We start from the raw sequence: 14,282 nt of genomic DNA, 5'->3' as shown, positions 1-14,282 counted from the left end.
CGCTTTGAGGAGTACAATGCTGCCAAACACATCTAAATCCACAGGTTCTTGAGACATGCTGTGTCATTCCTGTCCCAGTGTGTTTCTTGTAAAAATACTAAGGCTGCTTTCATCTTTATTGAATACCTTCTTTTTATGTAGGTCGCTAAACCACTAAATTCCAAGAGATCCATTTAAAGGAAATCTACCACCGGGATAAAGAATTGTAAACCAACCACACTGACATAAAGCTACAAGAAGAACAGAACCTTCCAGAGAGGGCACTCACCAGTATGTCAGTGTACTTGGGTTAAAATCCTTCATCCTGGTGGTAGATGTCCTTTAAGATTTGGCTACAATATGTCATATTCTTCTGCAGCATATACATTTACTCTGAGCAATAGTCACCCCACCCTATGATCGCCCCATTACACTTTCCTAACAACCAGGTCAGACCATGCTTCATTGACAATTATACAATGCCAAAATATACACTCTACATATTGGACAATCAATAGCCAATTATTATCTATTTAAAGAGGTTGTCCGAGATTTTTAAAAAGATATATATGGTTCTAGTGCTGTGCATCACTGTGGGTCTCTGGGCTGGCAGTGCCATCACGACTACAGAGGGGCAACTGCTACAGCGTTAGTTTCAGCGTGTAGCAGGCGCACGGCTGTGGCCAGGACTGCACTGAAAACAAACAGAGGCTGGAAGTGATGTTTGGTGTTATGGGGTGCTAACCATATATAGCTTATTTTTAAATCACATACAACCTTTTTAACAAAGCTTCATCACTAATGTAGATGAAGAGTTAAATCTAAAAAAAAAAAGACAAACAAAAGAATCCCCTAACAAATATTAAAACCGAAACAAATAGCAGATTCATTAAGCGACTACTACACGAGTCTCTGTAATCTCAAAGACAGTCTGAAAATGCCACAGATAAATAGCACACAAATAACAGAAGTCCTAGACAAAATAAACCTCCCGCATTAACCCTCAACACAACGACACACAGAAACACAAACTCAATGCAGGGAATTTATCAAGGCTGAGACGAAGAAGAAAACAGAGGGGCTCCAGCAAGGTAGAAACATCCAGGTAGCTTAAAATTAGTATGAAAAAAATTTTATTAAATCCAAGTATAAAAAAGCACTTGCGAGTGCAAGAAGGACGAACATGGATACATGGGGGGAAGACACAGACAAAAAAAGCTTGCGGTAACGCGTTTCGGACTAACGCAACCTAGTCCTTACTTGAGTCCGAAACACGTTACCACAAGCTTTTTTGTCTGTGTCTTCCCCCCATGTATCCATGTTCGTCCTTCTTGCACTCGCAAGTGCTTTTTTATACTTGGATTTAATAAAAAATTTTTCATACTAATTTTAAGCTACCTGGATGTTTCTACCTTGCTGGAGCCCCTCTGTTTTCTTCTTCGTCTCATTCTTAGCCCCTGTGGCGGGACCATTACCGGATTGGACCCTTTGGACTCCGTGCACACTGTCGCTTTGGAGGCTTTATAGGACTTTCTTGGGGTGAGCTGTTTTCTATTTTTTTTTATTGTTACTTTGAATTTATCAAGGCTCTTGGTGCACCTGTCTTGACCCCTTGAAGGGAACCTGTCACCAGGAGACCCCTTTTTAGCAACCCATCCCCATAGAGCATTGCACATACACAGCTCAACCTTTTTTGTATGCAAAAATCAGTTTTACAGAGCAAAAGATAACTTATATACTACCTTTATATGACATGTGCTGTGTGACTAGTCAAGTCGCCCCCTCAGCGGGGGCTGAAGAGGAGTAGTTTCCCCCCCCCACCACCACCCTCGGGAAACTGCTACTCCATGTCTGATTTTCAAAAGAACCACTTCATCTGCGCATGTCCGTGTGCACGGTACGAGAGATGCTGACTGCGCAGGCACGAGAATGCCTGACGCGGTCAGCAAGGGTTTCGGACAGTGGGTGGGACATAGGTAGGTGACGTGTGCAGAGGGGGGGGGCAGCCAGGGGGTGTAAAAATGAGGGAGAAGGGCGGATGAGGGGAAGGAGTATTATTTTTCAAATAATTTTTCCTGAGGGTGGGGGTCGGGGGGGGGGGGGCTATTCCTCTTCAGCCCCCGCTCAGGGGACGACTTGACTAGTCACACAGCACAGGTTATTCTAAGGTAATATATAAGTTATCTTTTGTTCTGTAAAACCGATTTTTCATACAAAAAATGTTTAGCAGTGTATGTGCAATGCTCTATGGGGACAGGGGGCAAGGGGGTTGCAAAAAGGGGTCTCCTGGTGACAAAGGTTCCCTTTAAGGACCTGATCCGTTTTGTTTTTGGGTTTCTGTTTTTCATTCTAAAACTTCCAAAAGCCATATTTTCCTGTTAACACAGCTGTATGCGGCTTGTTCTCTGTAGGACATGTTATACTTCTGACACCAGTTGCTGTTTCTTATTTCCATGTACAGGCAGTCCCCGGGTTACATACAAGATAGGGTCTGGAGGTTTGTTCTTAAGTTGAATTTGTATGTAAGTCGGAACTGTATATTTTATAATGGAAGTTCTAGAAAAATGTTTTTCTTTTGCCCCAGTGACAATTGGAGTTTCAAAATTTTTGGTGTAAATGGACCAAGAATTATCAATAAAGCTTCATTACAGACATCTTACAGCTGATCATTGCAGTCTGGGACTATAGTAAAGCATCCAGAGAGCTTCACCAGAGGTCACAGTGGGCAGAGGGGTCCGTCTGTAACTATGGGTTGTCTGTAAGTCGGGTGTCCTTAAGTAGGGGACCGCCTGTACATTATAAGGTAACATTTTTGTGCTGTCATTTTCAATGCTACCATTTTGCGGGCTGTACAACCTTTTGATTGTTTCTATTCACATTTGTATGTGTTGCCAAATGCGAGAATGCAGCGTTTTGACTATTTTTCTGTTACACCTGGAATAATCACTAGATCGGGCATTTTGGGACACTGCAAAACCTAAGATATTTGTGTTTATTTTTTATTTGCATTATAGGGAAAATGGGTGATTTAAACTTTAATTTTTTTTTATTTGTTGATCAACTTTTAAAAAAAACTTTTTTTTTAGGCCCCCTAAGTTACTTGAACGACCTATTCGCACAAAAACTATAATGTACAACATCTTTTAGCTTATCTATCCAGAATAATCGTATACATGGCTTGAAGAATTCCACTTCACAAAAATAACACGAAAGCTCATGTTACATAACAATTTTAAAACAAGGTATTATACAACAGTAACTTTACAGTAGCCTTAATAGTCACTCAGTTTTATACGGTAGTTTATGACGCCCTTGCAGGCATCTTTCCAGCTTAGTCTAAGATCATCATCGCTTCTAACCATTGCCTGGCACACGATATTGGGATACTTGGCCAATACTGGCTGGTATTGTGTTTACAGCCAAGATAATGGAGATCAGCAGGTACAAACAAAACGCCTACTAGCTAAACATTTACAGATAACATCTGACTCTTAGTTCTGGATGTTAACCCTACTATATTTTTAGTACTGGATGTTGACCCTACATTTTTTATGTCCAAGCATTTTTTTGCATTTTCATTATCGCATTTCAAGAGCTGTAACTAGTCTTAAAGGGGTTGTCCGAGTTCTTGAAAAAAAGCTAAAAGTGGCCGGGACAGGGCTGCTTAAAAAAATAAAGATGTACTTACCTTCCGGTGCCCTCCGGTATCCAGTGCTGCTGTCGCTCCGGTCCGGGCGCCATGTAAACAAACATGGCCGCCGGAGCAGCGCTGGATTCAGCTTCCGGCCGGCCGTGGCCGGGCACGCCTATCCGTCCCTATACACAGCATTGTGTATGGGGGCCGGAAGGTTGTCGGGCCCGGCCGGAACTGAGTCCAGCGCTGCTCCGGCGGCCATGTTTGTTTACATGGCGCCCGGACCGGAGTGACAGCAGCGCTGGATACCAGAGGGCACCGGAAGGTAAGTACATCTTTATTTTTTTTAAGCAGCCCTGTCCCGGCCACTTTTAGCTTTTTTTCAAGAACTCGGACAACCCCTTTAAGTTACTAAGGGTCGCGCTGCTTACTTTTGTCAGACTGTTCGCCTTTTTCAGGGATTACACGAATCGTGCAAAGTGTCTGCCTCAGGATTATGCAAACATTTTTTGGCTCAGCTGTGCTGGCTTCCATGCGACACAAAATAGGGGGCGTGCCGTCAGACGATCCGACTGATTCGGACTGAGCGCAGGAGGATTTAACTTTCAAATTGTGTCGCAAGCCCAAGCACTTACATGCACCAGTAAAAAGATGGTGAACTCCGGCGGTGCTGAGCGGGGAAGCGACACTTGCAGGATATCGGGCGCACGATCTTAGTGTATCGCGGCACAGTGCATTGGAGTTGGACAGTGCATTTTCTGTGAATTTAGGGTACCAGGTAAGTAAATGTGCCCCAATATGATGTTTTTCTTAAAGGGATTGCCCAAGTTTTTAAGTTATCCCCTATTTACAGTATAAGGGATAACAAGTTAATCATTTGTAGGACACCTACTGATCATAAGTCGATACTGTTCCCATTTATGAAAAGAGCTGCGGGATGAGCATGCGCCCTACAGCAACATTCAAGTTTATGGGAATGAGGGAAATAGGGCTATATTAGCCCCTCCATAATTTGGCTTTACAGACTGTTACACTGTCTCACCCACCCCCCTACTTCGTCAGCATTTGTGCATTGAACATTTCTCGTGGGGGCGGGGAAAGTGAGACAATGTAAAAGTCTGTAAATTTAGTGTAGCCCCTCAGGCTCATTATCATAATTTCAAAGTTGGTTTTAGAAGGAAGGAGACCATGGATAACAAATATAAGAAAATTGCCACAGTCACAGTGCCTGGGTCTAAGAGAAAGTGTACCGATTTATCATTTTAGGGGAAAGTTGTTTACATACAAATCAATGGGAATGGCTGGTAAATGGAAGGTCTACCATTGTATACAGTCTTAGGCCTCATGCCCAGGACTGTAAATGGTGGTCGTGAGCTAGCCACAAAATTGACACCTAGCTCATGGAAGCCATTGACTTCTACTGTGCATGGTCATAGTGTGGCGAGCACACCATGTCTCACCTTACTGGGACCCAGCTGGGCGACCCCGCTGCAAGTTATACAGTATGTCCTATTCCTGCCTCGATTTCAGCTTAGGCCAGCCAAGAGGGGATAGCAGCTGAGATGGGCCTCAAACTTCAACCAATTGCGACTTGTTTTAGACACACAGTTGTGTGCATTTCGCCTTATACTGCCTAATCAGTGGTGTCAGTCTGTGTAGGTACCGTACATACACATTGACAGGAATGGTCACACTGAGGGTCAACCAAAAGTGGCATAGAAGCAAAGAAATAGTGGTTCAGGGGATTTAGGAAATGTGGTCCTAAATTTCCTAACACTTCCGTGCACCAGGACGTGATAGTACGTCCTTGCTGGAAGATACTACCCACACCAGGACGTTCTTTCACTTCCAGTTTCCGGCATCGGCTCACGAATGGAGTGTAAGGGTCTTCCCGCTTAGGGTCGAACCCCTGTGCCGCTTACTGAGGGATCCGATCCTCTTCAGGGCAGCCCCAAAGTCTGCCATGTGCCTGACTCCAGTAGCAGTTAGAACTAGAGATGAGCGAACATACTCGTCCGAGCTTGATGCTCGTTCGAGCATTAGCGTACTCGAAACTGCTCGTTGCTCGGACGAGTATTTCGCCAGCTCGAGAAAATGGCATCTCCCGCCATTTTGCTTTTTGGCGGCCAGAAACAGAGCCAATCACAAGCCAGGAGACTCTGCACTCCACCCAGCATGACGTGGTACCCTTACACGTCGATAGCAGTGGTTGGCTGGCCTGATCAGGTGACCCTGGAATAGACTAGCCCCTGCCCGCGCTGCTCGGATCATTCTCTGTCTGGATGCCGCTAGGGAGAGAGCTGCTGCTGGTCAGGGAAAGCGTTAGGGTGTTCTATTAGAATGGTGTTAGGCAGGAGTGATTCTACAAGAACCCAACAGCCCTTCTTAGGGCTACAATAACGTTTTATTTTACTTTTTTTTGGTTTGCTTGTGGCTGGGCTTGCTGCCATTAGTAGTGCATCTAGTACCATATTGTGAGTAATTTGCAGGGAGACTTGCGACCGTTGTGTTTAGCTCTTAGTGACACACATATCCACCTTAAACACCGAAGTGGGACAATTTATTAGGGGTTTGATTTGAATTAGGCAGAGTCTGCTGATTTATTTTTTTTTACGTTTATTTCTTTTTATAACTCAAAGTCATCAGGCACAGCACAAAATCTAGTTGTGTGCTGTCAGTGTAGGTTAGAAACTAGCCATAGCAATAGGATAGCATCGTTTTGTATAAAAAAAAAAAAAAAAAAAAAAAAATGGAAATTGGAAAATGTTTAACCCGAGGGCTAGGGGTAGAGGACGAGGGCGTGGACGTGGGCGTCCAACTACTGCAGGGGTCAGAGGCCTGGGCGGGGTGAAACACCACCTGCTGATGAGGGAGCAGGGGAACGCCGCAGAGCTACACTCCCTAGGTTCATCATGTCTCAAGTTACTGGGACTCGTGGTAGAGCACTGTTGAGGCCAGAACAGTGCGAAGAGGTGATGTCGTGGATTGCTGACAATGCTTCTAGCCATTTGTCCACCAGTCAGTCTTCTACGCAGTCCACCCATGTCACCGAAATCAGCACTCCTCCAGCTCCTCCACCTCAGCCTCCTCCCCCCCAGTCTGCCCCCTCCCAGGAAAATTTGGCATTTGAACCGGCATACTCTGAGGAACTGTTTTCTGGACCCTTCCCACAGTCACAAACCACCACGGACTGTGGTGTGCAACCTGTGCCAAACCAGGATCAGCAGGGGTTCCACCACTACTAGCTTAACTACCACCAGTATGCGCAGGCATATGAATGCTAAACACCTCACTCAATGGCACCAAGCCTGTTCACCTCCGGCCGGGCACACCACTGCTCCTTCCCCTGTGTCATCTGCTAGTCAGCCCCCTGCCCAGGACCCCTGGCCCAAACACCTCCTGTGCGAAAACCCCATCTTCGCCTCCACGATCCTCCACAGCATCCACCAGCGTTCAGCTCTCCATACCCCAGACGCTAGAGCGCAAAAGGGCTTGACACCTCAAGCATGTGAAGCCCCCAACAAAGCTAATGCTCTTTCAATTCCTCCTTGAATACTCAGAGCCCATAGGTCAATTCCCACGGCATTAAGATGTACCCCATCATTCAACCAGTAATTGCCGTCTCCTCTCTCAATCTCCCAATGCCACACACTCACACCACCATTTCTACAAACAAAACCAGCCACAGCCCGGTTTAGTTTCACTCTTGCCCTATTGATTCCATCCACTGACCTAACATTACGCCATGACAAACGAGGAACAATGTCTGACCACACAACCAACGTACGAGGATGCAACACCCATAATCTCAACAGATCATGCTTAATGTCCCTAATAAGTTCCCGTGCCGGCCTAACCCCTAAATCATTGCCCCCTATATGTAGTACCAAAATATCAGGGGCCTTATCTAAACCTGCAAATCTGCAAACTTCATATAGCACCCTACTCCAACGCATACCACGGAAACCCAACCACCGGACTGTCGCAATCTCCCTTGGAAAACCAAGCTGTCTGCCGTTCTGCCTTACATCTGCTCGAATTGCTCCCCAATGGACAAAGGAATGCCCGAAGATCCAGATCAATCTCGGCTGAATTCCTATGACAAATAAACATTGTTAGCAGCAGTTCTACCCAATTCTTTTGAACATTAGTAAACTAATTATACATATTTATATACATAAATACATGTACCCCCATTTTTTTATTTTTTATTTTTTTTAATTTCCATTTCTTGAAAAACTCAATAACAACGAAAAATTGTGACTCACATTAACTCAGGACGGACGTATGACTTGTATCTCCTTGATTCCCATCGACCCACGCGCTTAATGCCTGCCTCCCCGAGTCCATACTCTGCTGCTTCAGTAGCCTCCCCAATTCGGAACGAGTGTGTACCAAAATCAAAAACCGGAAGCCCTAAAATATCCAAACACTTACGAAAAACAGCTACAAATTGGTACCGTGATAAGAACGACCCATCAGAATGTCGTAACAACGGACCCCCCTTATCTTCTGGTTGTCTATACTCTAACCAACACTTCCCAAGACACATATCAAAACTAGGTACTTCTCTTATGAGCACTTTTTTTCCACGACCATACTGATCCGTTTTTGACCTTCTTATCCATAATTCCATTACTCCTGCTCCCATTGTCACCAACGCGCAAACCCCCTGCCCTAGTTCTGGACGGCGAAATCAGTTCACCAACACGCAGTGCTCCGAAAAATGCCAAGGAAAATGCTAGTCTAAATAGAGCCACCTCATGTCGATCAACACAAACCCTCCCAGCTGTTGTTCCCAAACCAGCTAAAATAGCGAACGTGACTGGACGACGTCCGTCTATACTAACTTTTCCCTTCCTAAAACCCTTCAAGGCCTGCTGCACTTGAAATGCTTTTGTCACATCCTTCAAACCCCTTAACTTAAAACCAAATGCAATACCGGCTAAGGTTTTGTTAACTTGAGACACCGATCGACCCTTTTTAACTGCTTCTCCAACAAAACCCAACAATGCCCCAATTCTGTCTTCATTGCTCTGAAACACCACTTTATTTGACCATACTTCCCATTCCAGCCATGCGGCTTCGTAAATTTTTCTTGTCCCCTCAGCCAGGGATTCCTGAATCAAATGCTGAACTGCATTCATACCAACTCCCATAATTCCACGGGGCAGGAGATCCCTACTTCGTCCGCCCCCGGGACCAGCGCTCGAAATCTCTCCCACTGGAAACGAGAAAGAGAGTCGGCAATTACATTTTTTACACCAGGCACATGCACTGCAGACACCCATGCATTTAAGCATAAACATCGCAACACCAATCTTCTCAACAGTTTTACAACGGGTTCTGAAGATGCAGACATGTTGTTAATTGCCATAACTACACTCATGTTATCGCAATTAAACCTCAACCTCTTATCCCTAAAACAATCCCCCCATATTGTAACTGCAACCACTATGGGAAAAAGTTCAAGAACCGCTAAATTCCTAACTAAACCTAACTCTATCCATCTATCCGGCCATTTCTCAGCACACCATTGTCCTTGATAAAAAGCGCCGAATCCTGCTCCTCCTGCAGCATCTGTGAACAATTCACAATCAAAACTATCAACTACCTTTTCCATGAAAACCGATCTACCATTGTATGTTTCCAAAAATTCAGCCCAAACCTTTAAATCCTCCCTATGCTCACTACGCATGCGCACATAATGGTGGGGAGCACTTGCACCAGCCGTAGCACTGGTTAGGCGCCTTGAAAATATCCTTCCCATTGGCATTACCCGGCAAGCAAAGTTAAGCTTACCGAGTAATGACTGCAATTCCCTCAGTACTATCTTCCTTAATTTAACTCCTCGACCCACCACTGCACGAAGGTCTTCAATTTTCTCAGGTGGCAGTCGAAACTCCATGGCCATTGAATCAATTGTAATACCTAAAAAACTCAAACGTGGTAGGGCCCCACTGTTTTTTCCGGCGCCAATGGAACCCCAAACTTTCTCGCAACTCATTCCACTGTTTTCAGCAAAGTCAAACATGTCTGCGCGTTAGCCTCCCCCACACACAAAAAAATCATCTAAATAATGAATGATTGATGAGAGTCCTGCAACCTCCTTAATTACCCACTCTAAAAAAGAGCTAAATGCTTCAAAGTAAGAACAAGATATTGCACAGCCCATAGGCAAACATCGATCTACATAAAAACAACCATCCCAACAACATCCCAGCAAACGCATGCTATCCTTGTGCACTGGCAACAATCGGAAGGCGGATTCTTTGCCATGAGGGCACCTGGGCCCGCTTTTCTCACCCAATCCAATGCCGCATCAAATGAGGTATACACTACTGAACACAGACTCTCATCAATCCCATCATTAACCGATAATCCCTTGGGGTAAGAGAGATGATGGATGAGCCGAAAGATTCTACTGAGTCCAAAGATTCTACTGCTTAAAAAGAGGAATTGATGAAACTACACGAAAGAGAACTCAGAATTTGGTGGGATTCAGAAACGCTGACCACATATGTGGACAAACATATGATCCCACGCGGTTTACGGATCAAGAAAATCCCGACCACTATATATAGTGAAGACTTCTTGGGTGAGTGGAACGACTTACTCAGTGAATGTTCGATTAAACTTATGAATTTGATAATACAACATGAACGTAATAGTTTGAAAGAAATAGATAAGGACATTGAAAACCTAAAAAAAGCTATTGTGGAAACAGAACCTTCAATTAATATGGACAGTGTCATGACAGACATTAAAAACAGTTTGGTTAAACTAGAGAACACCATAACCGAAACTAAAAAAAGAAAATTTTTAAGGGACAGCATGGACTATAAAAATAATAAAGTATATGATTGGAGAGACCGCACTAACCTTTCCAGCACCACTGGACCTAAATCTATTTTGAAAAAACGATATAAGAAAAAAAGATCTAACTCCAGAGTTGGCTTCTCGGACACAGACGAGAGTTCGTCTATGGGGTGGACAGAGGATACTGCCACTACCAATGCGACAAACAACATTTCTAACATACAAAGAACCACCTCCACTCCAGTTCAACCCAAGACACACTTTTCAAAAAACGGGGGAGACGAGCTGGTAGGAAACACAGCCAAACAAGAACTAAAGAAAATGACCACACGACAAGAAGGGAAATCCAACAACAAAAAATGACTGTAATCAACATCTCCAGCTACATCCTAAACGAAGACGAAATGTCATTACTAAGTAAAGGGTTAGGATTTGCTCCTACACAGGACTTTAATCTTTTCGATACGATACTTGATGTCAACAGATTTGCACGTAATTTAACCATAAAAAAACATTTTGCAGATAAAGATTTTGTGTGTAATATTAAGGGGGTATTCCAGGAATCAGCATAATAAGTGGGCACTCAAAATATAAGCTAATGTGTAATTAGTTGTTATTTAAAATTTTGCTCCCCTTAACAGAAAATGCTGATGACATCGACTAGAATGAAGAATTAAAATGCTACTGGCCCTTTAATCAGTCCGTTAATTTCCTCCGCGCGGTCCGTCGCAGAAAAGAAGATGGCCGCTGGTCACATGTCCACATCACATGTCCTGTACCTGCCTGGGCAGGGTCATGTGATCACCACTATGTTTGGCTGTTGTCGGTTGGTTGCAGTGCATCCAGTATGGTCAGTGTTGTTGTGATGGCAGTTACACATCATTACTATGGTAACAGAGCAAGAAAACCTGTTAGATCTTCACTGTTAGCAGAGCATAAGTGGTAGGAGGAGTTACTGAGAACTAAAGGATCATGGAACTTGTAGTTTCCAGTGGCGGCCATCTTAGTTATAACTCCACCTACTTTAGAGAGGCCATAAATTTTGTAAATCATAAAATCTAATTATTTAAGCTCCGTTTTGTGACTAATGACATTGAGTATTGTTGTATTCATTTATTTATATCATCATGGGTTTTTGTGTCAGACGTTCATATTCCCGGAATACCCCTTTAATGAGGATTGTGTAGATGGGAGAGAAGGGCAATCAGAGTCTGCTACTCCAGTAGAAAATATATATGTCAGCTATAATGAACAAAATTTGCTGTTAACCCTTAGACAGTTGGAGACTGAATCTAAACCAGTTTCCGATCAGTTCTCTAAACCATTTCAGCTGGGCAATCCTGAATACTACCCACTTACATCCAGAACAACAGAGCTAGATAAGTTCCAGGAGCTAGTAGAACAAGAACTTACATCCTTAAAAAATTCTACACATAACACCCTCAGGTATTCCAATTTGACACACAGAGAACAAAGAGCCCTTAAAGCTCTTAAAGAAAAGAAAGACCTATTAATAAGGCCTGCGGATAAGGGGGGCTCCATTATAGACATGAATGCTACATTGTACAAAGTACTTAACCAAGAATTATTAAATGACACCCTCACCTATCGTAAACTCCCCACTGATCCAACCTCCGATTGCAAGGTTGCACTAAAACGACTTTTAGAGGAAGGTTTTCAGATGGGAGCGATCACTATGAAGCTTAGGGATTCTCTATGTACAGAACACCCGATAGTCCCTATTTTTCATTCTTTCCCAAAAATTCATAAGGGCTGCTTCCCCCCCCCCCCCCCTTACGCCCCATTGTAGCGGGAATTGGTTCTTTAGGGGAAAAACTAGGAGAGTGGTTAGACTCATACCTACAGCCTTTGACAAAAATCACCCCCACTTTCCTTAGAGATACACCTCACCTTCTGCAAATTCTCAACAATATGAGCAACTTAGAGGGGTGTAGTATGGCTACCAGTGATGTTGTGGCCCTATATCCCTCTATACCCCACCACCTCAGCATCAGGGTACTGGAAAAACACTTAGAAACATACAGTACTTACAGCACACCATTGAAGACATTAATCATCATGGTTACTGTATTCCTTCTTAGCAACAATTATTTTTTATTTGATGGTGAGTTTTATTTGCAAGTGAGGGGGGCCCCAATGGGAGCCAGATTTTCCCCCTCACTTGCAAATATCTATATGATAACCTGGGAAGAATTTTTTGTGTTTTCCACATCTAATCCCTACAAAGATAATATTAGATGGATGGGAAGATTTATAGACGACCTCATATGGTTATGGCAGGGTACCCCAGAAACATTTCAAGATATGTTATCTTGGATTAATACAAATGACATGAATCTTAAATTTACTTTTGACATAGGGAATCCTTGCATCACTTTTCTTGATGTAAAACTGCACAAAGACGAGGGCAACATTGTAGTTTCACCATTTAGAAAACCTACAGCAGGGAACTCGATTTTACTATCTTCATCCTGTCACCCGAAACACGTTACCAATAACATCCCATATGGTGAGTTTATCAGACTCAAAAGAAATTGTTCCAATGAAGACATTTTTACAAAGGAAGCTACCCTTGTTGCCGAGAGACTAAGGGAGAGGGGGTATAGCAATCACCTTATTACAACATCTCTTAATAGGGTAAAGAAAAAATCTAGACCACAACTTTTAAACAAAAACTATGACAAACTCATACCCAACAACAAATTACAACAAGTTACTTTTTCCACACAATATAGCAATCAATTTCATAAGATCACACAAATCATTAAAAAATACTTACCTGTACTTCTTTGTGACAAGGACCATCATGACACCATTAGTCGGGGAGTTAGATTTGTAGCTAAAAAAGGAAAGACTATAGGCTCCATTCTATCCCCCAGCCTATTTATCAGCGAAAAAATAGAGGAAGATAGAAGAACTTGGCTAGATCACCCAGGATGCCACAAATGTGGGCATAAACGCTGCAAAGCATGTGAATTCATTATGAGAGGGAATACATTTATTTCATACAGAACCCTATACACGTACCACATAAAATCATATATCAACTGCAATACTTCTAACATCATCTATTTGGCATCCTGCATCACTTGTAGAATACAATATGTAGGATGTACTACTTGTCCGGCCAAAGTTCGAATAAGACGACATATCTCAGATGTAACAAACAATTCATTTAATGTCTCTTCCCTCACTAAGCACTTTAGAGATGTTCACAAAGGGGACACCTCTAGTCTCAAATGGACAGGTATTGAAAAGGTCTCCAAACCCGCTAGAGGCGGAGACCTGCAAAAAAAGCTTTTGAATAGAGAATCCTATTGGATTTTCGTCCTAGACACTAGACAACCTAAAGGGATGAACCACAGACACGATCTGATAACCATTTACTGAAAGAAAACGTGTAGTCTCAACACGTATTTTGTTTTTTACTTGTCTCCTCATCTGTATTCTTGCCTTTGTGTGATCTACTAGGCTAGGCATTTGCAGTATGTCTCTTCTTTGGAGAAGGGTTAAATTCGTTTTCCCCTCCCTCCTTGTTCCACAAATCCGGTCATGTGACCGTTTTTGTCAGTTTTATATAAAGGGTTAAATTTTACCTGTTTAATTAGATCATGACTAAGGCTGTATAGCCGAAACGCGTTGATCGTTTTGTCTTCACTGTGAATATACCCGATGTAGTGTTGCACCAATAAAAGCAAGTTTTTAACCGGAGAAGAGTTTTGCGCTGGAAATCCTTTCTTCATTGGACAGCCGAAATTTATTAGGCTCTTTTTTGGGAACCACCCCGAGAGGAGATACTACTAAACCTTGAATCGGTATGTCTCTAAAA

This window comes from Engystomops pustulosus, chromosome 3 (genome assembly GCF_040894005.1).
Source record: "Engystomops pustulosus chromosome 3, aEngPut4.maternal, whole genome shotgun sequence".
NCBI classification, from domain to species: domain Eukaryota; kingdom Metazoa; phylum Chordata; class Amphibia; order Anura; family Leptodactylidae; genus Engystomops; species Engystomops pustulosus.
Note: the sequence above shows the minus strand (reverse complement) of the source record.